The sequence below is a fragment of the Tyto alba genome, unplaced genomic scaffold (genome assembly GCF_018691265.1).
Source record: "Tyto alba isolate M040663 unplaced genomic scaffold, T.alba_DEE_v4.0 Super-Scaffold_1, whole genome shotgun sequence".
Lineage (NCBI taxonomy): Eukaryota > Metazoa > Chordata > Aves > Strigiformes > Tytonidae > Tyto > Tyto alba.
Window position 1 is genome coordinate 16,226,167 of NW_024881261.1, and position 12,504 is coordinate 16,238,670.

The window sequence follows — 12,504 nt, forward strand, 5'->3', positions numbered from 1 at the left end:
ACCTTATCCCTAGCTTTTTCTTTAGTATTTTGAAGTCATGAGTGAAACTTAAGTTTATATGATAATATACTCTCTCTTTTGGGGTTTCTCATGAGGGTCTATCTTAACTTCTTATGGAAAAAACAGTCATCTGATAGTCTGTACTTCCAAAACAGGCAGTGAGGAAAACTTCTCTTTGAAAAAAAACTTCTGCATTTTTGTTTCAGTGACCGTTTCTTGATCCAATTGACCTCATTGCTAAGTAAGGGGAGTGTCCCTTGCTGGTTTTAAATGTCTTGGGAAAGTTATACTCCTGTTCGAATGGAAGTGGAATGTGTCAGTGACCTTAGTGGTTATCATTTATCTGCATACTGTAGCTTACTATCTTTCAAAATATTACAAGATTGAGTGAAGGATAGAAAAGTGTGAAGGGGAAAACAAAGTGTGGAATGTTGGTTATGTGTAGGTTTAGATGAACTTCAAAATGTGCTGTGTAAGACAAGTGTACTGAGCCTCTGTAAAAATGAAGTGTCGAAGTCACTTGGAGGAGGAAAAAAGTAACTTTTTCCCTGAAGTACTTCCCATGAACGTTTAGGTTATTCTAGCTTATACTTGGGAGAGAAAATTATAGCAAGGATAACAATGCTAATTTTGGTGTTTCTGGTTAAGCGCTTAACTACTGCCTGCACATTGCTCTTGTTTTTTATACTTTTCTATCCTCCTTGTCATCCTGTGCATTCGTACAAAGTAATAAAAATGTAATCGTCTGGAACTGTATGGTAAGATGCTACAAGATCCTAATTCTTGTATTTTACAGGGATATTTTTGTAAACTCTTCACGAAACCTAATCCCTTGTTCTTGACTCAGCAATTTTTCTTGTGTGATGTGCCACAATTTGGGCACATCAGTGCCCACTGGGCTTCGGTGCTCAGTTGAAACAGGCCATGCAGTGGTCCATTTTTCATATGATCTTTTGAATTCAGCAGGAACACCGTATTTATCTCTTGAACAAGCCTAAACCATTGAGAGAATTGTGTTTTGCCAGGGCTCTCTTAAATCAGTGGTTTTCAACCTGAACTTGGCAAGAAGCAACTGTGGAAAAACAAGGCTATTGCCAGTAGTTTAAATTGCGTGGGGTCTTTATGCTTTACAGGAGCCCACAGTTTGAAAATTACTGCTCTCAATGATTTGTAAACAAGAGCTGTTTGGCTGTAGGTGTTAAGGAGTATGATCTGATATTTAGTCATCTATTATATTAGGATTGAGGTTTTTTTTTTTTTTCTTTCTCTTCTCATGCCTAACTATTTAAAAGTATATTTTATCCAAAAATGGATATCACAGAAGAGGCAAACCCTGGAAAACTTCAACTTGAAAGCTAACTTTTGCAAGAAGGTTGGAGGGGCACTAAGTATGACTTTAAAGTGCTGCACTCCCTATACTCAGGGCTTCTGTATCTTTGCTTCCAACAACATTGCTGTGAAGGCCAGACTCCTGCTACAGAGTTTGTGTTGGATCTAAAGATTTCATTAGCACTCCTACTTTACATGGTTGTGAAGGGAACTTTGAGCGCACAGGCTTGAGTGTAAACTGATGTAGTCTTCATGCTGTGCATTGGCAGATACCCTGAAACAACAGGTAAACCACCTTTCTGGTCTCAAGAGGACATGGATTTATTTATTTTAATGACAAGAAGGTATTTGAAGTATGGAATGGACACTTAAGCTGTTTGGGCTTTGATACCCAGAACAGCAGTGCACCTAGGGATTACCAGTCTCCATCCTGACCGTTTTTCCAGCTCACTCTATTTTACTAGAACTGTAGCTAAGGTCACAGACTGAGCACACTAACAGTACAAAATTGAATATAGAGTTCAGAGGTTACTCTGCTCAACAAGTTACTCAGTTTCAAATTAGATTAAAAATTTACTTTCTAAGTTAAAGATGTTGCAGAACTGTAGCCTCCTTTGCCATGGAGGCTGCACTCCTTGCCTATAACAGATTGATTCTTGTTCCTAAATCATCTGTTTGCCTGTGACTAATCTTGAATTTGTATCTTCCTGCTGCTTGTACTTTGAACTGAATTCTGTGCTCTAAATAAGAACAGCAGATAGGGCTTCAAATTTTCTCAACCCCTTGTAGCCCAAGGACTGCTCCTGCCCCTAGGGTAGGAAATGCCTTTTGCAGCTTTATATATAATGGGAGGTGGTGGAGGGGAAGGCATGAAGGGAGGAGTTGATCACAGCTGCTTTGGTCTATACTTACTGGCATGTTGATGAACTTTAGCAGCTAAATGTGCTTGTGATGACACCTCACAAACTTCAGAAAGTAAGCAGTTATTTCTGGAAACTTTTTTTTTTCTTCAGGATCAAAACTACTAAACCTACTTTTCAAAAAAAAAAAAAGTCTATGCAAATATACTAATTCCCAAGAAACCAGCACCTCCTGCTTATCATGCTTATGGGCATTTCAGCATCCTAACCTTAAATCCTGCTTGATATTCTTTCCTGTCTGTCCTTTTATTATCTGGAACTTGGAGGGCTTTCCATTGCTGTAAGGGAAGAGTAGTCCTTTTATATTTGGTTTGAGGGAAGAGATGAGTGATTCTCTGATCTCATCTTTAAGGCAAATAAATCTTTGCTCTCTGTTTACCATGGTGCTGCCTGGGAGGGTTTTCATGATTCTACCTGTAAGCAGCAGGGAGAGCTAATTTCAGACTGGTGTGTACGGGCAGACTTGAATGGTTAAGTGTGTTGAATTTATTGCATAGTTTTGAGATACTGTTGGTGATGGCAAAAAAAAATTCTTGCTCTGAACACTGTTGCCCCATAGTTTTGCCAGCACAGCTATATCAGGGTCTGTTTGTGTAAGCTGGGTATTGAAATGAAGATTTGATAAACCTTGGCTTTAGTGAGAGGTCCTAGGTTAGGCTGAGCAGGGTGCATGGGACCTTAGCTGTGAGTGGGCCAGAAGGAAAGCCATAGATGTGGGTACGTGGAGGAGTCCCTGCATGTGGTGTCCTGTGCCTCTGAGCTACAAACCATCAAATCGCAGTGGCTGCAAAAGGGCACTGGTCCCTGCTGGAGCAGCTGGTGGTTAGGTGTGACAAGTGAGCCTCTCCTGTGGACAAATTCCTGCTTTCTGTCAGCATGGAAGCCAGCATGCAAATGGGCTTTGGCTGTTAGCGCAATAACTCTCTTGCTCTCCTCTCAGCCCACACTCAGCGCAGGGTCGGGAGCTAAAGCAGAATGAGTCAGATGGTCTTAGGAACATGAACTTTTGCTTCAGGTAGCCTCACAGAAGGTCATAAATTTACTCTCGTTCTCAAAATGACACGCAAAATACTTGTCTGCAGGCTTTCAATCTCCTTGGTAATGCATTCTTTTACTCAGGTGGCTCCTCCCTGTTCAGTCTGAGGGGAGGTAGACAAGATAGAGCCGAATATGAGCTAATGGAACATCATAGCCCTGAAGTATCCCAAGAGTCTTTCCTCTTGGAAGCAGTGAAGGAAAATGAATATCTCAGTAAACTGTTTTGAAAATCCAGATTTAGCATAAATGGGGGTCAAACTTCACAAAGAATGCTTTTAGAAAAGGAGATGATAATCTTTAATAGCCATATAATTACTTACCTTGTTTGAATTCACTGAAGGAATGTAAAGGTGCATCTAAAACAAAGAATTAAAAAGTTTTTGTTTTTCTGTCTCTGGATTAAGTGGGCTGCGAGTGCCATACTAAATGGTATAGTTAGTTTAGTTGAGAGATGTTTCTGTGGAATCCAGAGACAAGAAAAATGGAAGGTCAACAATGAAATAAATTTTGCTTAAAAATAGTTTTAAATAGTTGTTTCTAGTGGTGTGTTGGTTGGTTTTGTTTTTTGTTGGGTTTTTTGTGTGTGTGTGTGGGGGTGGTTGTTCTTTTTGAAGTTTTTTTAGGGTGTGGGTTTCTTTCTCTTTTTTTCCCATTTCTTTTCCTTTTTTTTGATGGAGTGAGTGTAGGCATAACTAAGAGACCTGTCTGAAGGGAAGTCATGGCTATTTAGTTTTAAGATACTCAACTACAGACTAAACTCTGATAATCTTCCAAATACATCTTAAAGCATTTTGGGAAATAGACAAAATATTTCCAACTCTAGGTGAAAACCAGTTTCAGGTCATCTTCTCGTGAGGGAGAAAGAAGTATATTCTGTTGAAGCCTTTGCTTATCAAAGTTCTAGCATGAAACTTGGGGGCTGGTGTTTGGGAAGAGACTGGTGGGAGAAGGTAGGCAGGTTCTGTGGGTTTTGTTTGTTTTTTTTTATTGTTTTTTAAGCTTAGAAAGCCGAGAAGTTACCTGGGAAAAGCTATTCTAAAAACTTTTTGTTTTCAGTTAGAGTTAAGGGTAAGGACAGCATAGAGATTGGTCTAGATAGGTTCATCAGAGAACCTTTATTTTAAGGAAAGCAACATCAGGAAATGGTCCTCAAGAACATTTGATAGATCCACTGTTGGATTTTCAACCATGATTTTTTTTTTTTTCCAGAATAGAGTTAAACATTATGCTATCTATTTTTTTCAACGGTACTGCATCACAGTAATGTAAGCAAGATTGTAGAGGGTCAGATTTTTGAAAAGGTGTGAAATTATTCTCTGTGTAAAATCACTATTTTAGTGGAAAACACTGAAATGGATTGATTATAGTTTATATATCCTAACCTGATTTCTAGTGTGTGTAGAAGATGCTACAGGAAACATACAGTAGACTTTTTTCCCCTTTCACATAAAGGAGAGGTTATGCTAGAGCAACTGTAATAAAGCATCTCACTCTGAAGAAACTGTGAGTCTACGTACAGACCATACCAAACTGTGCACCTTTGCATTGCATTTGTGGTAGGTACAGGCTTGGGCAGTAACTCTGAAGGTAATCTCTGAGAAATAGCAATTTTGCGTCATTTAACCTAAGTGAGAAGGTTGGGAGAGTACAGTTGTTTAATGCTGGCCAGTATAGAAGATCCATCAGGAAAGGTCTTGATTCCGTCACAAGAAAATAGATTGCGCATCCAAGGGATGCATATCAGTGGAAGTGACTTTTCTTGTAAAAACACAATTAAGGGCTACACAGTAGTTTTTAATCTAGTGTAGATCGTGCCACCCCCTTTGTGCTAGTGCCCTCACTTTGTGTAGATGCATGGTGGATTGGATCAGGGAACTGATCCCTGAACCATCTTGTTGTGTTACCATGCAAATGCAAGATGAGTGAGCATTGTAGAGGATGAGTGGGATCAGCCCTTTCAGTGGAGAGGTGGATTTATCATGGATTAAAGAGCCAGGTAATCGGTAATCACAGCGTCAAGACATTGAAGACGTGCTGCAGAGTTGACTTTGCTGTTTACAGTAAACTTCAGTTTGCAGTAATCTGTCTTCTAGTAAGTTGGGATAAGTGAGTTGTGGAGTTCTGAGAGTTCTTACTCTGCTTTTTGTAATTAACAATTTACACAGTATATTTTGGAATCGTACATTTTACATGCACACACATTCTACTGCTGTTGAGTTTTTCCCCTTCCTTTCAGGCACGTGAGTCAGGCAAGTCTCATTCTGTTCTTGATGCTGCCTCTCTGGTGAATGTGCCTTAAGTTGTAGTATGTCTCCAGTGAGTAGAATAAAATCTTTTATCCAATGTGTTTGTTCTTCATAAAATTAACAAAAAAATACAGAGAAAATGATGCTATAATGGAGACATTAGAATCATCACTAGTTGCTGTCAGCGAAAGTTGATTTCCAGAGATCAGAACAGCAGAATCTATCTTTATATCCCTTAGTAGTAGTTCTCATAGGTATTTCTTGTTTCTGGTTCCTACAGTTTAATGGTAATCTTGATTCTTCTCCTTTTGGATTAGAGTCAGCACACTTTTGAATGTTGGCCTAAAGGAAGGGTTTCTCTTTACCCATCTGGGTGATCTGCATATTTGAGCTTTAAGGAGATGACAGCAATCCCTGCAAGGGTATCACACACCTTTATGTTTATGATGCCAATTGGAGAGATGGGCCAGAGCTGAATCAGCTGGTTTAGGGGCAATACTTTCTCAAATGGCAGAGACAGTAGATTTCTAGCCTTGGAAAGCCCCTGAAGGTAGTCGACGCCTTATACTAAACCACTGTGAAGCATTCTTATTTTAATTCAGTATCTTCCCATTTCAATGAGAGAATCCCAACTGCAGAGGATCTATGGGTTGAGCACAGGTTGCATGAGTCAAGCAGGTTTGAACTGGGTCTTCTATGTGGTCATCCAGTCAGGATGCATTCGTCATGGCTGGTGGTTTTAGAGATTTTTTTCCTTTACCCAAGTTTGAAAGTTGCCATAGGGCTTGCTTCCAAACAGGAGTCACCAGGGCAAAAAGCAAGAAGAGCTAAGGGCAGTTCAGCACTTGTGATGAATTCATCTGCTGGGATTTGTTGGGCAGCAACTCTGACTGTTGACCAAAGAGCACAACAGGGCTATGTCAGACCAGCATGGTGTTTGGGAGAAAGAACTGGCATAAGAGCCGTTCCCAGATCACGTCTATTTGCTCATTCAGCATTAGAGCCCTTTGCCTTCTGCTGGAACTTTGTGATCCATGCGGTGGTCTTTCCTGCAGGAGCACGAATCTGGGCTGCTCCTGTACATCTCCTCTGTTTTCAGCAGCACACTGTGCAAAAGCCTGTGCAGCACATCATATTGTTGACTTCAGCTCCATTCTGTTCTAACAGGCCTTGATTCTCCAGCATCTTCACTGTAGTACACATCTCCCATGTTTTTCACTTACAAGGACAAACTAGAGTAAGTGCATGCTCTGTTCTTGAACAGCCTCTTAAGCAGTAGTTACCTTTCTCTGGTTCCTAAGCAGATGTACTCTGGGATTTGCTGGGCATGGTTTTCATCATGGCGTTGCTTAAGACAACCCCCTGTCTGGCCACTTACACTTTGCCTTTATTGGAATTGGGATTCTGGGCTAATTAAACCTTTGTCTTAACTCTCAACAGCCATTCTTATGCAAGATGAACTTGCAGAAGTTACTTTTATTCTATTTTATTAATAAAAAAGGGGGATGGGGTAGACAGAAATAATTTGTCCCGTCCCGTATGCAGTCTTATGAACTTGCACTAATATAACTGATGGAGTGCAGGGGTAGGAATGAGTGATGGAGCAGAGAATGGAAGGGCAGCAAAAGCTGCTGTTACTGCTGGAAGATATGCTTATGAGACTGTGCTTTGAATCTGTAGCATTGACTGGAGTTCACCTCATGCTAGCGCTGATCCCTCAAAACAGGAAGAAGATTACACAGATACTTTGCCAATGTCTCTTGGTGCAAAAAAGCAAAGATTAATTTTTGTCATGTCCAAAGCCTCACATCTTCCTAAAATGCATTGAGTTCTTCAATCAGATGATGTAGTTTTTGGTTCTATACCGACCCTATAGTTGAACTACTTTAAAGTGGTGTTACAATACCCTTAAAAGCTGTGTTTCATGTGTTTTTAGCTTGAGGGATGACTGGGAATCTGTCATTTGAATCTCCATTGAAGTATATGGGACTAACCAGTCTCTGTTAAAGATGAAGCAGACTGATAGGACCTGATTCTTTGTTCTTGACATCGCACCACAAGCAGAAGCTGTAGATGTTCATAGGATGGCTTATTTCAGAAATTAGGTAGCTTAGTGGTTGTTGAGAGGAGAGAAAACCTTCAGTCTCTTGTTTTGATGTGATGACAATGTGCGTAATCTGAACGATGCTGGAGTTTGTCCTAAGGTTCAGCAACATGATAGGCGGAAAGATGGCTTCTGTTAAAAGGGTTTTGGCTTTTTCATTTCCTTTTTGATCTGTGGACTGGCCTGCATATAAAGAATCTACATAGTTGCCTTGTTACTGAGAGTAACAAGAAGATCATAGAAGTAACATTGTTGCCTCATTACTTCCAGGAACGAATCCTGCAAAATTAGCTTCTTCTCTTCATCTGGGGGTGAAGCAGAACAAATGGTTCTAAATTTGTGCCTGGAAGTCTTTCTGAAGGACAAAGGCTTGATAATCCTTGAAGATGTATGCTGGTTACTTAAACTTTAGCATTTATATTTATGTGGCTGCTGGGGGTGGGGATCCTCTTGTAGACTTTCTGAAGGTAAAGTCAGTTCTTTCCTCCTGTTGCCTTTGCCCTTAAAGCTGGGTCGTTCAGACATCTACCATGATGGATTAGTGGATGTAATTCTCAGCAAAGTAACTGTAAGGCAAAAGTAAAGGGGTTTGATTCTCTCTTCCCTCCCTGCCCCCCCCTTTTTTTTTTTTTTTGTTAGTAGTTGAACTAGCTGTTTTGGTTTCTTTTCTCAAGGACCACATGAATAAATCTGAACAATACGAGGTTGAGTTGCACTGTAAAAATGGATTCATTTTGTTAGCTTCCTCCTGTTCTGCACAAAGCCATGAGCAGCAGAAGTACTGGAAGAACCTGCTGCGTAGGCTTATGCTAACCGTATGTTAACTTTGCTTAAAAAAATTAAACCGTACCTCCTGCAGAACTTGATTTGCCATTGAGAAGAGCTTTCCACTTGCTGGGAGTGAAGGGGAATTTTTCAGTCCTTGGCAATTGTGCAAGGAGATGGCTATTGTTACTGGCTCAAAGACTGTAGAAAGAACTTTAATTTCCCTGCTCTGTTTGATGCCTCTGCAACTCCAAACTGTTTTTCAATGCAAATATTCAGCTGACTGTCCGCTGTTGCTGCTTCTAGGTTTCTTTCATTTTACTTCCCCTATTTCCCATGTTTCCTCTACACTGAGTGTTTGAAGTTATTTTTCATGAGACATTTTTGTTTCCAAACTAATTTTATTTTCTCTCTAGGTCATTTATGTATTTGTCTTCACTAATGTTTGCAACATCTCCAAACATAGTATCCTCTGTGAATTTAACTAACATGCTGTTTACCCTTTCTTCCAGATCCAGTTTCTGATCCTACTTCCACATTTGGGAGTATGCAAGGGACACACACATCTCTTTGCGTAGCTTGACTGGATATCCCAAGACTAGGATGTTAGTATATTTAAACAATTTTTTTGCATTAAAATGTTGCCAGTATCTTAATTGCACATAGATTATTATTTTTTAAAATGTAATTAGCTTTATTGGCATTATGCATATTCAGAAGCCTGCTGGTAGAAACAGTTTTTCTACAGTCTGACTAGTGCTTATTGGTGACTTTAAAATGGGGGCAGGAGTAGGAAGAATTTCAGGGTTGCTTTTTAAGTGATTCAGGCTTATTTAGTGTTATAGCGTTAGCACTCATTTTTGAAAATCTTGGCTCTTTGTCTAATAAGATTAACTGTAGGTTAATCCAAGAACGTATAAAATCTTTAGACTGTGTTCAAGATATTTATGAAAGACCACTTCAGACTTCTGAATGCATGAATACAGGCCCTAGGAGAGATTTTTAAATACTTGAAATAGTCAAATATCTATAGAAATACTTGCATCAAGTAAGTGTTAACAAAAAAATAAAATTGCACACTGAAGTTTTTTAAATCCTTGCATTGCAGGTCACGTTATTCTGGTACTTGTAAGGAACCATTTGTATGGAAGAGTAAACCCTATGCTAGACTGTTTTTGCAGATTTGATAATGCAGCTTCCTTTAAAATGTGTTTTATGATTGTGTTGTTATTGCAAAATCAGATATTGCATGTTTTCTGTTATGTAAGCAATTGTCTGGCAGTAATTAGCAGTTCAAAGATAAAGAAGTCGGCATTAAACTAATGTGCTATTTTTAAAAATGTATTTTTGACTCGGCCACCTTTTAAAGTCTCTCATGTATTCAACTACTACAATATTTAATTGAATTACTTATCAAAACACTACTATAAGAAACTATTTAAATTAGTGAAGTGAATTCGATGTTGAATGCAGTGTTCATTGTGTAGCTGTGGATTTTACAGGTTCCTCTGCAGCCTTAGTTTTCCAGTGTGCTTCCATTCTTTCCCCCTCGTAAATGAAAGGAGCCTTTTCTTCACATGGCTTGAATTTATTTTGTTAAAACTGTTGTCGATCTTCTTGGCTAACATTTTAAAGTAATTGGTTATAGTTTCTCTGATTGGATTTTCATTTGTGCTCTCCAGCTCTGTACATGGGTAATAAATTTAGGTAAAATTCCAGTTCTTTGGTTTAGCTGCTTTGACAGATGTTATCAGAATAACTAGTACTAGGAAAGTGCAGTGTTTTGCAACACTTGTTTTAGTATCCCGCTGCATTTTGTTTTAGTGGCTGATTCCTTCACTCACCCCTTCTGGTGTTATTTCCATGGTTTTATAGAAAAGCGAGTTTGTTACGGTTGCGTACCAGCTTTTCAAGGGAACTTGAGACTCATTGAGTACTATTGTTTGTTTTATCAAATGTGCTGAAGCACAATATGTTCTAGTAGTCTAATGTTCCTTGAGCCTGGAAATGTTTCTGGTGTCAAAGAGCATTTTTTCTTTTTTTTTAAAGTCAGAAAATCAGCTATGTCTGAAATAACCTTCAGTGGATTTAAGGTATAAAACTGACAGTAGTGGGGAACAAGGCACTTACGTGAAATTGTTAGTAATGCTTCTTGCACGCACTGTTTTTGTCAATTTATTGTTCATTCTTTATGCCATACTTTGTTCATTACATGAGCACGATACTCCTTTTTCTTTTAGAGAAACTTATGTATGAAGAATTCTGTGGGGAAAAAATGACCTTAAGGGGAGATATTTACAAGTGTCATAGACATCAACCTGCTTCGTAACTTTGAATATCTGTTAGTGCTACTCTAGACTCTTAATCCTTTAGGATCAGATGATTAGCATGTAGCCTGCAGAAGTGCAGTTTGTATCAAATTCCTTCACTGTTTATATGGCTGTACTGCTGGCAGCTCCCAGCCATGGATTAGGAAATTCACTTCTGAGATTTTGCTCTGAAAGGACTGTTCAGAAGTTACAAAAAGAGCTGCTTTGGATATAAGTGGACAGTGATCCTCATCTTAAAAGCGGAAGCTTTTCTAGCAAACTAGTACTCAAACCTGTAGGAGCATTTCTGTTGTTTCTGCATATAAAGGTTGTTGCAGATATTTCAGTCTCCAATTGAATTTAACAATATGACATATTGTGGAATGCCAAGTTTAAGAAGCTTTGTGCGTAGATTACCTGGAAAATATAATGTAGATTTTGAACAAAGGACCTATGGTAGACAGTTTCTTAGAAGGCTGAGTGTTCTTCCAGTGTTTCTTCACTCAGCATTGTTTTTAGATCTGCTAGCATCCTAAACAGGGACTTTATTCTTTGCACAGACCAGAGGCAGTAACAGGTCCGCTAAGACCTTGTTATTGAGATACTGACTGTAAAATTGGATCAAGGCTGGCTGTTCTATAAGTCTGATATCCAGATGTTTGTTTTTGTAACAGTTTGATGTTCTTGACTAGAAACCCATAATTTTATTAACTGTGAGTATATTTTGGGATTCTGCTGTAATTCAATGTCATTGAGAAATTTAGGATGCAGAAAGTGTGGGACTGCTGTCTTCTCTCAAATTCAGATCACACATGCTGCTTTCAAGCAAAGAACTTGAACTAGACTGAAAATAAAAGTTGTGAGGGAATAGGGTGGCTTCAACCAAAATACAGTGGATTAAATGTTTGACTGACTTAATTATAAAAGGCTGACAACATGCTGTACTTCAGGAATTCTAGAAGGACAGGAGTAAATGAGTTGGAGGAGACTGGGCAGCGTCAAAAAACTGCCCAGAACTGCTTGGCCTGAGGAAGACTTAAAGATTATGTTAGGAGCTGAAAATACCATGTAGATAACTCGGTTAAGCACAATGTAAGCTGTTAAATATACCTGTAGACACCAAATTCATTGCAGCTACCCAGAAAATATACTTGAAGGTAACTTTTAAATCCTGAATGGCCATCATAAAATATATATTCTCTATTATGTTACTTGTGCATCAGCCAAATCCCAGTGGATTTTTTCTGACTATAATCTTCAGCTGTGATCCAGAACATACTTCAGATGTCTGTCTCAAATCTGAATAAGGGAAAGACAGTCTGAGAGAGTGAACGGGGAAGTCAAGCAGGTCTTGATTTCAGTAGTGTTGCTGTCAAATCTGTCCCTGGTCCTGCCACTTGTTCCTGTTGACATAACTGGACTAGGCCAGGAAACTGTTCCTGTCTAGAAATAAGGCAAGCAAAAATACTTATTTTTTTCATTGTGTTCTGTATACACCTGTACAGTTGTTTGTATTGCCAGTGAAAAGGGAAGAGTGTGAATAGAAATGTCTGATGTTAAGCAGCCTTTCTTCTGTCCCATGGTGCTGTTGAGGAGGAAAAAGAAAAGCTCAGTGTAACCCCAATTGTAGTTGGACACAAAATACTCTAAAGAAACTGGCTGCTTTTCCTGTGAAGCACATTTGCAGGCATAGCTTATGGAACTGAAGTGTATCTGAAGCTAAAAGGCGAGTAAGACTCAAAGAGTTGCTACACAAAATGATGGCAAACATTACAAGACATCGGAAGTGAGAG

At 39.1% G+C, this 12,504-nt stretch overlaps 1 protein-coding gene across 5 annotated transcripts in view; it reads left to right on the plus strand.

Annotated features, from left to right (window-relative positions):
- The window catches only part of LCOR (ligand dependent nuclear receptor corepressor), an 81,324-nt gene that overhangs the window by 8,800 nt on the left and 60,020 nt on the right, over window positions 1-12,504 (plus strand). For 2 of the 5 annotated variants that reach the window (XM_042789535.1, XM_042789596.1), the window contains exon 2: window positions 8,915-9,007. The exons of the other annotated variants lie outside the window; for them this stretch is intronic. The gene's annotated coding sequence lies outside the window, so the exon portion shown is untranslated. The remainder of the gene's footprint in view (window positions 1-8,914; window positions 9,008-12,504) is intronic. 5 annotated transcript variants of the gene reach the window in all.